This window comes from Pan troglodytes, chromosome 5 (assembly GCF_028858775.2).
Source record: "Pan troglodytes isolate AG18354 chromosome 5, NHGRI_mPanTro3-v2.0_pri, whole genome shotgun sequence".
NCBI lineage: Eukaryota > Metazoa > Chordata > Mammalia > Primates > Hominidae > Pan > Pan troglodytes.
In genome coordinates, this window is record NC_072403.2 from 175,297,171 (window position 1) to 175,314,276 (window position 17,106).

The 17,106-nt window shown below is 41.4% G+C and overlaps 1 protein-coding gene and 1 pseudogene across 9 annotated transcripts in view; both read left to right on the forward strand.

The window, feature by feature from the left end:
- The window catches only part of PACRG (parkin coregulated), a 656,455-nt gene that overhangs the window by 496,174 nt on the left and 143,175 nt on the right, over positions 1 to 17,106 (forward strand). The window lies entirely within an intron of this gene.
- Positions 16,605 to 16,700, forward strand: LOC112209699 (small nucleolar RNA U13; annotated as a pseudogene).

Here is a 17,106-nt window from a genome sequence, read left to right on the forward strand (position 1 = left end):
CCAATGTGTAATCCATTCTATAATGCAGAATATCTTTCTAAAATGTGAAAAAGTGCCAAGTATTCAATTCAACACAGTAAGTGTTGAACATGAGGACAAAGAAAATTCACTGGAGGGCCTTCATTAAAAAATATCCCCACTGAAAATAAAGCAGAGACCACCAGAGTGGACAGAGCACTCACCATGGCCTTAGAAGGTGGAGCTCCCAAGCGGATGCACGCATTTCTATGGGCTGAGGACCATAACCTCTGAGCATTAACTTCCTCTTCCAAAGCACGTGGATGATATCTACTGCAGAGGCATGTTGAAGGGATTAAATTGGTTAACGCATACTGAAGCAGCCACTAAATTTCTCTGTTAAATACATGTATCTCTTCCCCTTACTTTTGCTGAGAACAAAATAATTTCTGTTCTTTGTTGCACCCAGTTTGTACTGAAGGGCATAACCTTGAATATTTGAAAAGGAAAACTCTCTTCAGTTCAATGGAAGATATAGGACATGTTAAGTAAGAAACAGCAAGCTCTTTAAATCAGTGAATAGCTGTATTGGGGGGGAAAAATGTGGTTCATCCCAAGGCAGCCAAAAGTTGACCTGGTGAACTGTCTGGTTGGTTTTATGCCCTATTTAAACACACATTAAACAGATCTGAAGTTTCTTAAAATGTAAAAATGTCTTCCTTCAAATAATAAGAACTTAATAAAATTCTTCATTACTTCACTGGAGCCTTATTTGACAATACTAAATTTTTTCTCCTAGGCTTACATGATAGATTCTATCACAGAATCTTTCTCTCCCACCACCTTTTTTAAAAATTCCCTTTGGCTCTTAACTCTACCATTATGACAGCAACACTTAAAGTTGACCTTTTTTTGACAGAGTTAGCAATTCTCCTCCAGGCTATGTAGTGATTCTTCAATGCTTATGTGTAAATTATGCAACTGTCTCATACTTCACAGAAACATTTTATAATCCTGTGTACCATTCCATCGTTGGTTTAATGAAAACATTAACACTTGGTTTCCATAATATTTACCTTATGGTAGAGTCACTGTTTTATAGAGTAAAGGGACAGATAGCTGAGGTCAATTTACATAATTGTCTTAAAATTCCCCATGATGAACAAATTTTTTAAATTTATCTTATCTACCAATAGCATGGAAATATCAAGCTTATATACACAGGTGGACTTGCACCTTTACCGTATTTGATTATTTTTCATAACTTAGAATCTAGGCATATATCTATATAATGGAGCTTTTTACAGAAGCCTTTGGACAAGAACACATTTGTTGTGATTCTCGGTATTTAAATCAATTGCACATAATAAAATGACTCATGAAAACATTCTGCTTAATATGGTATATCTTCCTGTAGTAAAAGATGACTTCCTCGTTCCTCCCCCTATAAGAGTTACCAATGTAAGCCGTCGAAATGGTTGAGCCTCTTGGTTTTGCACTCCTACCAAGTCTGGTTTGTAACTAGGAAAATAAGCAAACAGGTCATGAGGGTATGAGGGGAGGGTAGCATAGTGCAGTGCTCATTCTCTTCCTCTTCCTCAATAATTCAGCCCAAAGCCACCAAGTGGAGCTGAGCACGTGCAGTCAGCGTCCACCTGCAGTGGCAGAGGGAGCCACTGTGGTCCAGAGAGGGATGTCAGGGCCTAAGAAGAGTGAGGAAGACATCTATGTGGTTGGGAAGCACTGCCAATGGCCCCGCAAGTGGGATCAGAATACCAGAGTGACCAGAAAGGCATCTGCATTGGGATGAAGAAGGAGTACAGAGCAGTGGGATATTGGTTACATACAGGGGTAGATCAAATGAATAAATGTAAAAAGGATAATGGGAGCCAAGAGAGTTACAAATATGAAAAGATAGAGAATTTGAAAATACTCTGGGGTATTGGATTAGAGTTGAGATACTGGCATAAACTCATGATTTTCATTATAGATAAAGGTAGCTGTGGAAATGAGCATGGTTGTAACTATGTGTATGTGTGTATAGCTATGTTCACTGTGAGGGCCCGGGAGCAGTGGCACCCCAAAAGCAGTGAGCACATCTGGTACCTGGATTTTGGTTTCTAAGTGCCATTCTCCCTAAAAAGGAACGAAAGCTCCTTGGAGAAATGGCCAATTCCAGAACTAAGGCAGGAAAAGTCCAAGAATGATCTTGGAACAGAGCCATGTCAAAAAGAAAGAAAATGCTTAAAGAGCAAAGGAGACATGTGCAGGGGACACAGATGCTGGCTCAAAAGGGTTGCCCAATTGCCAAGTCAGGGACCCTTTGACCTTCAAAATAAATGATAGTAAAATGGGCTATAACCCATAGACTACATTAGGAATTAATGACTCCATATTAATATAAATGAATAAATGAATAAAAGTTTGATGAAAAATTGTATATTTACCATTATTTCATATTATCTCCCAACAAAATGCACATTAATTATAAAGGGAAGAAGAGTAACTTTACTTTGGAAACTGATAATCTTTTTTTTTTTTTTTTTTTGAGACGGAGTCTCGATCATCGCCCAGGCTGGAGTGCAGTGGCACGATCTCGGCTCACTGCAAGCTATGCCTCCCAGGTTCATGCCATTCTCCTGCCTCAGCCTCCCGAGTAGCTGGAACTACAGGCACCCACCACCAAGCCCAGCTAATTTTTTGTATTTTTAGTAGACATGGGGTTTCACCTTGTTAGCCAGGATGGTCTTGATCTCCTGACCTCGTGATCCACCCGCCTTGGCCTCCCAAAGTGCTGGGATTACAGGCATGAGCCACCATGCCTGACCAGAAACTGACAATCTTAATTGAAGGATCAAGGTTAACATGGCTATGAAATGGACAAATTAAAAGCACGTGGCAGCTGATGGAGCACAGTGGGATATATCTGCCAGAAATGCAAAACCTGACTCTAATCATTAGGAAGTGTCAGACAAACCCCAATTGAGGGATGTTCAATTTTTAAAAAACAAAACTGCCCTGTAACCTTTTTAAATGTCCAGGGCATGAAAGTCAAGGAAAAAAAAAAACAAAACAAAACTGAAGAACTGTTTTAGATAGGAGAATAAAGAGACATCACAAATAATGCAACATGTGATTCTGGATTGATCTTTTTGCTATTAAGGATGTTATTGGGACAACTGGCAATATGTGAATGAGTTGGGGATAAAGTGGTAGTAATATACCGGTGTTTGTTGCATTTCAGTGCTTGTGTTACAATTATGTAGGAGAATGTCCTTGTTTGTAGGGAATATACACTGAACTATTTAGGTTCTTTTTGGTGATAAATGAAGTTTAGTATCTTTTCATGTGATCATTGACCATTTATACTTTTTTTATGAAGCCTCTATGTATATCCTTTACCCATTTTTCTATTGTTTTGGTTATTTTTTTCTCATTGATTGTTATCAGTTATTTGTAAATTAAGGAAATTAGCCCTTTGTCAGTTATAGGTATTACGAATACCCCCACTTAAAGTTTACAAATAAATCCATTGATCTTTTCCTCAAGGACAGTAAGGGATTTTGCTTAATTCTGTTTTTACATTTTAATTATTTGCTCTAACTGAAATTTACATTGGTTTAAATAATGAGATAAAGATCTAGCTGTACATTTTTAAAAATGATTAGTCAATTGCCCCAACACCATATAAAAAGTAGCCTCTCTTTTTCCCACCTTTGAAACACAACTTATATCACAATCTAAATTCTACTTTATTTTGATCTACTTTTGGACTCGATTCTGTTCTTAACTATTTCTTCTCCAGGGCCAACCAAACTCTTTTCATTAATAACATGCTTCGGTAGAGTATTGTCCAATAGAACTGTCTACAATGATGAAAATATTCACTGTTTACTCTGTCCAGTATAGTAGCCACCATCACATTGAGCCTGGAGATGTGGCTAGTGTGACTAAGGACCTGAATTTTTTATTTTATAAATTTCTAATTAATTTAAACTTAAATTTCAAATAGCCACATGTGGCTAGTGGCTACCATATTGGACAGCAGAGTTTTATTATCTTACTGGGGAGTTTCTACCCATTCTTTCCACAGTTTTCCAAGATATTCTCACACGTTTATTTTTCCTTCTCATAAGAAATCTAGACTTTCTGGTTTTCCAGAAAAGGTCACATTGAATTTACAGAACAGTTTGGGTACAGTTGTTATACTTTTAAAGTATGACATCATTAAGCCTTCTTTTAAGTCTCTCAGTAGAGTTTTAAAGTTTTCTTTATATAAATTTATACATCATCTTTTAAATCCATTCATATATATTTAATCTTTTTTTAATTTTTATTTTGTTTTATTTGTTTGTTGTTGTAAATGGTGTACTTATTTCAATGTCTTTTACTATATTTTCTCACTGATAATTATTTATATATAGTGCAGCTATGTAGGTATATTTTGTAATCTTTTGGGTAATTCTCTTTATGTTTTCAGGTTGTTGTAATTCTTCTTTCCAGTATTCAAACTTCCTAGTTATTTCTCATTTAACACCGTTGGCTGCCATTTCAATGGCAGTTTTAAGTAGTTGTAGCAATGGTTAGGATCCTCGTCTTGTTCCACACTTTAATAGGTATGTTTTAGCATTTTATCATTAAACTTCATGCTGGCTTAAAAAAAAAAATCTGTCAATTCTTGCCTTACCACTGATTTTTAACATCAGAAATGAATGTTGACATTTGTTAACATGCCTCTTCTCCTACCTTCTATGTAAGTTATGTAATTTACCTCCTCTAATATATTACTACTATATGTTAATTTGACCCATTTGTAATTTTTTTTTATCTACCCATGTATTCAGGAAATAAATGCCACTCAGTCACGGCATTTTTTTTTGTGCAGTGTACTGCTAAATTTCTTTGGTAATTATGTAAAGATTTTTGTAATATTCAAGATAATCATCTATTTTAGAACTATTCTATCAACTTTCAGTGTCAGTGGTATGCTGTCATTATTTAAAAGAATTTTGGAGGATTCTTTCTATAATAGTTTAAATAAGCTTAAATAGAGAAATATCATTCCATGGAAAGTGGAATTAATTTGCTTCTAACGCCATCTTGGCATGGCATATTTTTATGTTAATTTAGCAATAGCTTTAATAGCATGCATTGTTATATTGTTCTGTTTTCTGTCTCTTCTGGAGTCAATTTAGTAGATTCCATTCTCCTTGACTAGGTTGATCCTGATATCATTAATCTAATGCCAAATTTAGAAAGAGGATGTTTTAGGGAAATATGATAATTTTATTTCTAGTTCTGTTGCATTTAAGATGCTCATGGGACATCGAGGTAGAAACAGCCAATAAACAAATAGAATATATATCTTAGAGCTATTTATGAGCAATCTGGGCTGGAAAGGTAGCCACATGCATGACTGTGGTGGTTAATGAGATCACCCAAGGACAACATAAAGCAATGACGAGTAATGGCCCCTGGTGGAACCCTGGAAACCCCAACATTTAACTGGGTAGGAAGAGGAAAAGGCTTGAGAATGACAGGAGAGACAGAAAAGTCAAGAATAAAAGATCAAAATTTCCCAATGCTTCAGAAAGGACAAATAGACAAATACTGAAGCATACCCATTGGATTTATTGTTTAGGAGATCAACAGTGGCCTCAGCAAAAGCGATTTCCAGGAAGTGTTTGAGACAAAGCCTGCTTTTGGGTGGCTGTAAAGCGCACTGAAGGTCAGGAACCGCAGCAGTAAGTGTAGGGTGTGCTTATCAGAAGCCCGGCTGGGAAGAGAAGGATCCATGAGTCTTAAGTAATTTTAGAGATCATTTTTCAATTGAACACATGAAATGTAGACTTTTCCCTCTTTTCTGTGTCCAGAGGACGTGAGAAAGAAAGTTTTTCCTGTGTTGTCTAATAGAGAGCTGGCCGTTGTAAAGAGCATCTGGGGACAGCTGCCTTGTCATGCACTTTGAGGGATCTGGGACACCAGGGTGATGTGGAGATGTGAAAGGAGGGCCATAAAGCAGTGTCTGTCCTCAGTGGAGCCAGCACCAAGGGCAAGGGCTGGAAACCGAGGGGCTTGCACATCACCAAGGAAACCAAGGTGGAGGAACTTAGACAAAAACCTGGTGGAGGATGGGCAGAAGACAGTAATGAAACCATCAATTCACAGGCTGCTCTCAAGAGAAAAGGGGAAGAAAAACGAAGAGGAACATAAACTGAAGGCAGGATTTTTAAGGAAATATTTACAAATGCTTGAAAACTATAATTAATGTAAAGCAAGGATAGCTGATAAATAGAATATCTAAAATGCAAATGAGAGCTTAATGGCTTAGAAAAATCAAGTTGAGTCTGACTACTTCACCCAGCCCTCAATAAACACCATCCATCTACCTTTCAGTGCACCCAGCCCCCGTACACACATGCGTGTGCATACATATGCACATGTACACACAACGCAGAGATACAACTTTATCATAGTGTGAGATGCTGTCGTATTTGGCAACATTGCTATATTTTCCCCCAATTTGCTGTCCAATTTATTTTAATTATTTATATTTAGGAAACCCTCTTCCAAGAACAAAACCACCTATTATTTAAGGTTCTGCTGTCTTTAACTAGCACTGCAACTTTACAATATTCAATGTGCTTGCTTTCAACTTGCATTGTCTAATTAAATCCTCCAATAATCCATATAAAAGCAATGATCATTTATACTTGCTGTATCTACAGAATTACATTCTCCATGAGGAACTTTGAAATACCCACAAGCATTCCACCAGCACGCCTTTGCAAGTGAATCTTCCCAATTTTCATTCAAAACTTCCGTTGAGTCCTAATAGGACTGGGGTCTGGGCACAAGTGTGAAAGACTCTGGGATGGGCAGAACCAGGCTTGGCGATAGAGGCTTAGCCTGACTAAATGAGGCCTGGGAATGTACTGCTCCCTGCAGAAGCTAGGGGTGCAGCCCGATTGTTGTAGGTATGATGCCCAAAGGCTAAAACAAGCTCCTGGCAAGCACCAAAGGAAAGCTCAGACTCAGGAAACTCACCCCCAACAGGAGCCCAGCCCCAACAGAGCAGGCGATAGGCAGGTCTAGGCGTACGCCAGTCCCTGGACAGGAAGGCCGGGGTTCCAGGGGAGGCCCAGTCACAGATACAAAGCCCACGTCCATGCAGTCTGCTCAGGAGGGGAGGAGGGGCATCCACTCACTTGAAACCTTTGATCATGATTCTCAAATAGGCAACAATCTTTCTACATACCCCGAGGGTAGGGGTTCCCGGGGTAGGGGTCTCCAGCCCCCGGGCCATGGACTGGCACTGGTCGGTGCTCTGTTAGAAAGCAGCTGCACAGCAGGAGGTGAGCAGTGGGCAGGTGAGCAAAGCTTCATTTCATCTCTATTTAGGGTTGCTCTCATTGCTCGCTTTACTGCCTGAGCTCTGCCTCCTGTCAGATCAGCAGCAGCATTGGATTCTCACAGGAGTGTGAACTGTGTTGTGAACTGTGCATCTCAGGGATCCAGGCTGTGTGCACCTTGTGAGAATCTAATGCCTGATGATCTGCCACTGTCTCCCATCACCCCATCACAGATGGGACCATCTAGTTGCAGGAAGACAAGCTTAGGGCCCCCACTGATTTTACATTATGGTGAGGTGTATAATTATTTCATTATATATTACAATGTAATGATTATAGAAATAAAGTGCACAATCAATGTAATGCACTTGAACCGTGAAACCCTCCCCCACACTGGTCCATGGAAAAATTGTTTTGCGTGAAACTGGTCCCTGATGCCAAAAAGGCTGGGGCCCCTGCCCTAGGGAATTCATATTTGCACTCTTAGAGGTGTTTTATTCTTCATTCTTTGTGAATAAATTAGCTTCCTCTTTTCCAAAAGAAAACAGAAACTATCACATGAAGACTAGCACATCTTCCCACTGAAAACTTTTATCAACTTACCTCTCTCTGTCCTCATATCTCACTTTCCCTCCTCGTATGATGGATACAGCAATCGCTGTGCAGTTATCTAACACAGATAGATGCTGAATTCTGGCTGTACTGAATTCCATCCTCTCTTATCTACCCAAGAAGTTAATTTCTATAATTATTCCACTTTCTACTGCAATTTTCATGCTAGAAATAAATTCCTTTTTGCCCCCACATCCCCTTATGGGTATCGCCTCTTCTCTGTTTCTCTCTTCAACAGAACTCCTTCCAAGGGCTATGAGTGCTTTCCATGGCCACGTCCTCAACACTGACCCCGTCCCCTCTGCAACCCACTCCAGTTATCTTCTGTCTCCTTCTCTCCATTGAAATGCCTCATGTCAGGGCCCCTGGCAGCCTTGGTGTTGCCAGACCCAAGGTCCTGTTCTTTGTCCTCCTCTTACTCAAACTCCCAGCAACACTCACCCCAACCATCTGCTCTGATAACAGCCTTGTCCACCTGCTCCTCCAGCTCCTCCCAGCTCACAGGTCGCTCCCCCATCTCCTGGGCTGGCTCCTCCTCCCTCTGCCGCAGGGGCAGGGCTCGGGCTACTCTCTTCTCCAGCTGCACTCTCTCAACCTGTATATAGTCCAGTGGATCTCAACAGGGGACAGCTTTGCCCTGCAGGGGTCACTTGACAATGTCTGAAGACACTTTTGTCACAAGGTGGGGAGATGCCGCAGGCATTCGTGTCTGGAGGCCTTGGATTCGGCCAAACATCCTCCAACGCACAGGACAGCCCCCACTGCGCTTACTCCGCATAGAAGGTCCACAGTGCCTGTTCTGTCCAGCAACCCTATTCTAGTCCATGGTTTTAAGCCATTTTATACACAGATGACAGAGTCACAGGTTGATATGCCCAGCTCTAACCACCCCTCTAATTTGTATGTCTAACCGCGCCTCACTATTCCTATTTGAATGTCTAAATAGGTGATTTAGAATTAACCTCTGACACAGCTCTTCATTTTCCTCCAAAGTCCACTCTTTCTTGGCCATTTCCATCTCAGCCAATACCACCAGTTATATAGACCAAAGCCCTAAAAGTCAATCTTTATTCTTCTCTAATCCTTATAAGACACAGCCCATCCAGCAGCAAAGCTCATGGGCTCTGCCCTCACAACCCACCTTAAAGCTGAGCATGTCTCACAGTATCCAGAATGTGTCTTCCCAAGCCTTCACTGTCTCTGGGTTGAACTTCTGCATTTGTCTTCTAGTTCTTCTCCTTGCATCTATTCTTAAAGCCTGAAAATCTGCTTTCTATGCAAAAGAGTTATCTTTTCAATACATTAATCCCATCATGCCATTCTCTTGCTTAAATACCTCCCAATGGTTTCTCATTGAGCTGAGAGTAAAATCCTCCTCCCCACTGCGGCCTGCAGCTCAGCCTGCCTTTCCCACCTGCCTCCTCCTGCAGCTCAGCCTGCCTTTCCCACCTGCCTCCTCCTACAGCTCAGCCTGCCTTTCCCACCTGCCTCCTCCTACAGCTCAGCCTGCCTTTCCCACCTGCCTCCTCCTGCTGCCTCCCTCCCTCCTACCAGCATTTCCCTAAGCCTCAGAAACACCAAGGACATTTCCTATTTGCAGCCTTTACAGTTTCTGCTCGCTCAGCCCGGAGCATCCTGGCCCCGGTCTCCATGGGGTGCTCACCATTGCTGAGGTCTCTGTCCAAACATGCTTCCCCAAAGAGGCCTCCCCTGGCTGCCCTATGGAAAGGCCGCACACCCTCCTCCCATATCTTACCTTGCTTTATTTTGCTTCACAAAACACACTGCTGTTTGAAACCAAGTCATCATCTACTATTTAATATCAATGCATTAGCTCTCTTTCTCCCTAGCATGTGAGCCCCAGTCCAAGCAAGGATGCCGTCTTTTCACCACCACCTGCCCAGAATCCAGAACAGAGCTGCACATAAAAGGAGCTCCCAATACATGCAGAGTGACTTCTGTGTCTTCTGCGACAGATAGAGTCAGGACAGAGGGCGGGGGTGGGGGAGTACAGGAAGGAAAGGGTGTGCTCCATCTTTTTAGTAATTACGCTCATGCTCACAAAGCCTCGTCTGTGAGTTTTTCCATACATTGTCTAATTTATCCAGGGGTGTGGTCCCAGTACTCAGGCCTCTTGGCAGGGCATTCTGAGACAAGGGACAGAAGGACTGACTGCTAAGCGGGGGCAAGTGGGGCTGAGATGTAGATTTGCACACGCCCTCTCTCTCTCCATAGTAGACCTGAGAACAAGGGTACGAGGCAGGAGTGAGAGCCAGGCTCTAAGGCGGAGAAGATGGCACAGAAAAGACAGCGTTTGGGAAAACTCACAGAATGCCATAGAGTTTCCATAATATATGATAAATTAAATTAGATAAGAAAATTGCAGTCCAGTACTTAAAGTCAAAGACCACTTTTTGAAACTTCCAGATGTGTGTGATTTGGAGATAAATATTTGCATATCTTTCCTTTAATTACGTTTTTTTTAAGAGAGTATGTGGAGAAGTTAAATACTCATGATTGCACGTAAATGTTACCAGAAGTATATGGAATGTCTAATGATCGTTAATAATGGCTAAACTGTATTGCATATTTACCAAGTACCAGGAATCATCCTAAGAGCTTACCTGGATTTCTTTGTTAAATCCTCACAACATCCCTATGAGGTAAGATTCATTATTGTCCCTGTCATTTGGGAAAGGAAGACCTAAGCTTACTGATGTTACGCAACTTGGGCTCTGCATCACTTTGCTGTCTTGTTCCAGCAATTTCACATGAGAGGCAAGACACAGTGAGAATAAATCATATAGTTCAGGAGTAAAACAAGCTTTAGTGTCTGCAGATTACTATTTTTAAAATGCTAATGGAAATCAAGCATTTTGAAGACAAAATACATAAGAAAATACTGTAGTGGGCTGTCTCAGTCCTCTAGAAAGCATTTCATTATCTTGGAAGTAAATGGTACAGGATAAAATAAATACTCTATTTCCCCACATCTGGCTCAGCATCGCAGTTTTCCTAGTTATTTGTTCCTGTATTCCCAAATAAAACAGAGTCCAGAGATAGGAATCTTCAGGAAGCCACTGGGTCCTTAGAGTCTGAATCTGGGTGTTGCGGGAAGGTTGACGCCACTTCTCTTCCGTGCGGGCAAAGGCAGTGAGAAGAAGGAGCCAAGCTCCCTGCAAACTTTGTACATGTGCCTTTGTGCCTTGCCTACACCTCACTGTGACTCTGTGAAATAGACATTACTCTTTGATTAATTTCACCATGTGCAGCTGAACCAGTGACTCTCAGGGAGGTACTTACATGGTTGCAAAGCACATCTTACGTTGAAGCTGGAATCCTAGGCTTCTGCCTGATTATCAGAAAGGAGGGTATTTGCAGCCAAGGGAACTATTTGAAAATAACCACAACTTTAAATAAACAAGCAAGAAAACATAAATAAATGAATAATATTCCAAAGAATGCCAAAGATGTGTTGTGTCCCTGCAAGTGTGCTGAACTGTACTGAACTGACCAAGGCACTGCAGTTCAGTGGGCTTGCTGAGGACCCAAAGCTCAATGTCATTCGCTCACTGTTGACAGCAAGGGCTTTGCCTATTAAAGGTCTTCCCCGCCAGGCACAGGTGTGTATTGGAGAGAAGAGCTGAGGATACTGGGTCGTGGGACCTTGCACAGCCAGACTGTTAAGGGCTAGAAGAATATTTTCTAATCCGCAGCTCTGGGATCTATAAAATCTGCTAGAAGGTATGAGAATACAGACAGGCTGCACCCTGATCACCTGGCGATATTCAGGTGCAGTGCAGGAGACACTGAATTCAGCAGCTGATGGAACATTTTTCCTAAATAAATCAAGTTGTTCAGGTGAGCTGACCAAATGACAAAAAACTGTAAAGTATTTTTTAAACTTTTATTATAGATTACAGTGATAATTGAAAAGTCAAGAAAATTAACCCACTATAAAAAAGATATTTGAGCATGTAACTATATTTACAAGAAGCAGGTTGGAATTCTCAGGGACAGCTTGTGGAAATGAAGGTCCCCCATGGTCCATCGCAACCAACCGTGTTCCTGGCGATGCTGTGAGGGTGCGTGAGATGGGAGCTTGCATCCAAAGAAGGATGTGTGAGGCCGAGGCGGGTGGATCCCCCGAGGTCAGGCGTTCGAAACCAGCCTGGCCAACATGGTGAAACCCCATCTCTACTAAAAATACAAAAATTAGCCAGGTGTGGTGGCAGGTGCCTGTAGTCCCAGCTACTTGGGAGCCTGAGGCAGAAGAATCGCTTGAACCCGGAAGGCGGAGGTTGCGGTGAGCTGAGATCACACCACTGTACTGCAGCCTGGGTGAGAGTGAGACCTTGTCTCACTTAAAAAAATATATATGTGAACAAAAGCATTGCACGGAAAACACTTTTAAACACGTTCACAAGTAACAAGGATGGGGTGGAATTAATGGCCATCCTAAAAGAGCTGAAGCATTTGCCCAATCTGCCCAAGAAAGAAAAATTAAGAGATTTGAACCACTAAGAAATAATGTAGATTCTGCAGAACCCAATATTGACATCAGATAAATAAACAGTTATAAGTATTAACATATATAAATTACTGGGTCCAAACTGCCTCCATCCCAAGTAATTAAGAGAATTGACTGCAACATTTCAAATGTTACTTTTGAAAAATCATGTAGAGTTGTAGTAATATCAGAATGCCGTAGAGAAAGTTAATGATTATGGAGCTCAAAAAGGAAAAGTAAATGAGACTGTAATATTGTGATTATTTAACTTAGTGTACAGATTGATCTTGCCTTAAATAATTACCAATTAACTTCTACTGAAAAATGTAGTAGGTATGATTGTGTATAACATACCTAGGGAAAAAGAAGTAAAACAAAAGAACATTGACCGGGCACGATGGCTCATGCCTGTAATACCAGTACTTTGGGGGGCTGAGGCAGGTGAATCACCTGAGGTCAGGAGTTCAAGACCAGCTTGGCCAACGTGGTGAAACCCTGTCTCTACTAAAAATACAAAAATTAGCTGAGCATGGTGGCAGGCACCTGTAATCCCAGCTACTTGGGAGGCTGAGGCAGGAGAATCCCTTGAACGTGGGAGGCAGAGGTTGCAGTAAGCCGAGATTGCGCCGTTGCACTCCAGCCTGGGCAACAAGAGTGAAACTCCATCTCAGAAATGAAAAATAAAAAAAAAAGAATATTAAGGATAAACTAAAATACTGAGAATAAAAATGTGTGTGTCCCATTGAGAAAACATTTTCTGAGTGCCCACTGAGCTCCACACACAATGGGAAAGCAGAAGAAGGATGGAAGTAGTAGAAGCTTGCATTCTAGTGAGAGAGTTAGACGACTCAACTGTAATGCACAGGAAAAAGTAAATGCTATAAAAGAAGAAGCCTAAATCAAGGGTTACAGGAGGACTTAATTTTGGAAGAGGGAACAGGAAAGAGAAAGTGGTCAGAAAAGGCTTGAGGGAGACTGCTTTTTGCTGGCCTTAGCATGTGGTGGGCTTTCAACTGGCTGAGGACCAGAAGAAACATGCTTAGGGAGAGGGAGCTGGTCCACAAACAGGCAGAAAGGCATGCATTATGAAGATGTGCCTTGCTAATTGAATTGCTTTTCTAAACAGTGGATGAAAAATAAAGTAGAAACAGAGTGATTCTGTTAGTCAGGTTCCCTGGAAATGGGCTCTGAGTTGGAGATTCTTGCACAGAAATAACGCCTATAAGAGACTGAGAATGCTATCCTTATCAAAATTCCAATGGCATTTTTCACAGAAATAGGAAAACTATCCTAACACGTATATGGAACCACAAACACCCTGAATAGCCAAAGCAATGTTGAGCAAAAAGAACAAAGCTGGGACCAGGCATGGTGGCTCATGCCTGTAATCCTAGCACTTTAGGAGGCCAAGGTGAGAAGATCACCTGAGGTCAGGAGTTCAAGACCAGCCTGGCCAATATGGCACAACCCCATCTCTACTAAAAATACAAAAATTAGCCAGGCACAGTGACAGGCACCTGTAATCCCAGCTACTCAGGAGGCTAAGGCAGTAGAATAACTTGAACCTGGGATATGGAGCTTGTGGTGAGCCAAGATCATGCCACTGCACTGTAGCCTGGGCAACAGAGTGAGACTCCATCTCAAAAAAAAAAAAAAAAAAAAAAAACAAAGCTGCAGTCACCACACTGCCTGATTTCCAAATACACTACAAAGATATAATAATCAAAACAGCATGGTGCTGGCATAAAAACAGACATGTAGACCAAATAGAACAGAATAGAGAGGCCAAAAATAAATCCACACATTTATAGTCAGCTGATCTGCAACAAAGCTGCCAAGAACATAACACAGGGAAGGGACAGTCTCTTCAATAAATGGTATTGAGAAAACTGGATATCCACATGCAGAAAAAAGAAACTGGGCCTTATCTCACAACATACAAAAGTCAACTCAGAATGGATTGAAGATTTAAATATAAGAGTTGGAACTGTAAAACTACTAGAAGAAAACATAGGGGAAAACTACGTGACATTGGCCTAGGTAGTTTTGTTGTTGTTGTTTTTGATATAACCCAAAAGGCACAGGCAACAAAAGCAAAACTAGATAAATGGGATTATATCAAACTAAAAAGCTTCTGTACAGCAAAGGAAATAATCAATAGAGTGAAGAGATAACCTACGGAATGGAAGAAAATATTTGCAAACCAAAAATCCTATGAGTTAATATACAAAATATATAAGGAATTCAAACAATTTGATAGCAAGAAAACAAATAACCCAATTTAAAAATGGGCAAAGGATCTGAACAGACATTTCTCAAAAGAAGACATACAGATGGCAAACAGGTACATGAAAAAATGGTCAGCATCAGTAATCATCAAGGAGATGCAAATTAAAACCATGATGAGATATCTCTTCACACCTATTAGAATGGCTAATATCAAAATGACAAAAGATAGCAAGTGATGTGGTTTGGCTGTGTCCCCACCCAAATGTCATCTTGAATTTTAATCTCCATAATCCCCACATGTCTAGGGAGAGACCTGGTGGGAGGTGATTGGATCACAGGGGTGGTTACCCTCATGCAGTTCTCATGATAGTGAGTGAGTTCTCATGAGATCTGATGGCTTTATAAGGGGCTCTTCCTCCTTAGCATCTCACTCCCTCTCTCTCACCTGCCACCATGTAAGGTGTATCTCTTCCACTTCTGCCATGACTGTAAGTTTCCTGAGGCCTCCCCAGCCATGCAGAACTGTGAGTACTTTATACATTACCCAGTCTCAGGTAGTATCTTTATAGCAGTGTGAGAATGAACTAATATAGCAAGTGTTTGTAAGGATGTGGAAAAAGAGGACCCTTACGCACTGTTAGTGGGAGTGTAAATTAGTACAGCCATTATGGAAAACAGTATGGAGGTTCCTCAAAACGTTAAAAATAGAGATACTGTGTAATCCAGCAATCCCACTTCTGGGCATATAGATGCAAAGGAAATTAAATCAGTATGTTGAAGAGATACTGCACTTTCATTTTCATTGCAGCATTATTCACAGTAGCCAAGACATGGAATCAACCTAAGTGTCCATCAGTCGATGAATGGATAAAGAAAATGTGGTACATATATACAATGGAATACTATTCAGCCTTTAAAAAGAAGGAAATTGGCTGTGCACAGTGGCTCATGCCTGTAATCCTAGCACTTTGAGAGGCTGAGGCAGGAAGATCACTTGAGTGCAGGAGTTTCAGACCAGCCTGGGCAACACAGCAAGACCCTGTCTCTACCAAAAAAACAAAATAAAAAGAAGGAAATCCTCTCATTTTCGACAACATGAATAAACCTGGAGGACATTATGCTAAGTGAAATATACCAGTCACATAAAGACAAAAACTGCGTGATCTCACTCATATGTGGAATCCAAAGTCAAATTCATAGAAGCAGAGAGTAGAACGGTGTTTAGCAGGAGTCTGGGGAAGGAAAGCGGATTGGGAGATGTTGGTTAAAAGGCACAAAGTTTTGATGAGACAGGATGAATGAGTTCTGGAGATCCACTGCAGTATGGTGACGCTGGTTAATAATAATGTATATTTGAAAATTGCTAAGGGAGTAGGTCTTAAATGTTCTCACCACAAAAACATGAGAAGCATGTGAGGTGATGGATATGCTAATAAGCTTGATGTAATCATCCCACAGGGTAGAGCGTACATGTGTTGAAACATCACATTGTGGACTGTAAATGTATATAGTTTTTATTTGTCAGTTAGGCCTTAATAACGCTGGAGGTGGGAAGAAAGAGGAAGAAACGGCTGGGCAGGAGAGGTTAGACTTCTTGGAGGGGGTCCCAGGCAATCTCCACTTGAGGCCAAGGGGCTGGGGCTCTGTGCCTATACATTAGCCAGCCCATGCAGGCTGCTGGAGGAAGGGGTAACCTTGAGTGAAGCAGCTCCTGTCTGAGGCGGAGGGCAATTCCCAGGGTGACACCCAGCCATCGGTGGCTCACATCCCAGTGCCTGGGGAGAACCTGTTCCGTAGGAGGGTTGGGACAGTACTCAGCAGCAGCCTCCACAGTGACCCATGATGTAGTAAAGGATAAACTCCAAAAATGTTTGAAAGTGTTTGCATCATTGATGTCTATTTTAATTAAAAGAGCCAATGGGATTAAAAATCATGGTAAACTGATCTTTTGTAGTTCATAAGCGTGATGAGTAGGATTTCACACTCATGTGTGAGATATGCCTCCCTCAAACCTTATAAATGATGATGGTACGTTAAAAAAAATAATGGTAAACCACATAAGATTCCACGGGAATTTTTGTGGCATGTAAAAACATGACTTCCTGCTTGTATTAGGCCATTCTTGCATTGCTATAAGGAAATACCTGAGGCTGGATAATTTTTAAGAGATTTAATTGACTCCCAGTTCTGCAGGCTGTACAGGAAACATTGTGCTGCCATCTGCTTCCCAGGAGGCCTCGGGAAGCTTCTACTCACGATAGAGGGTGAAGTAGGAGCACGCACATCACAAGATGAAAGCAGGAACAAGAGGGAGGTGGGAGGTAAGGTGCCACGTACTTAACAACCAGACCTCACCAGTACTCACTCACTAGGGCAAGGATGGCACCAAGCCATGAGGCATCCACCCCATGACCAAAGCACACCTCCCACCAGGCCTCGCCTCCA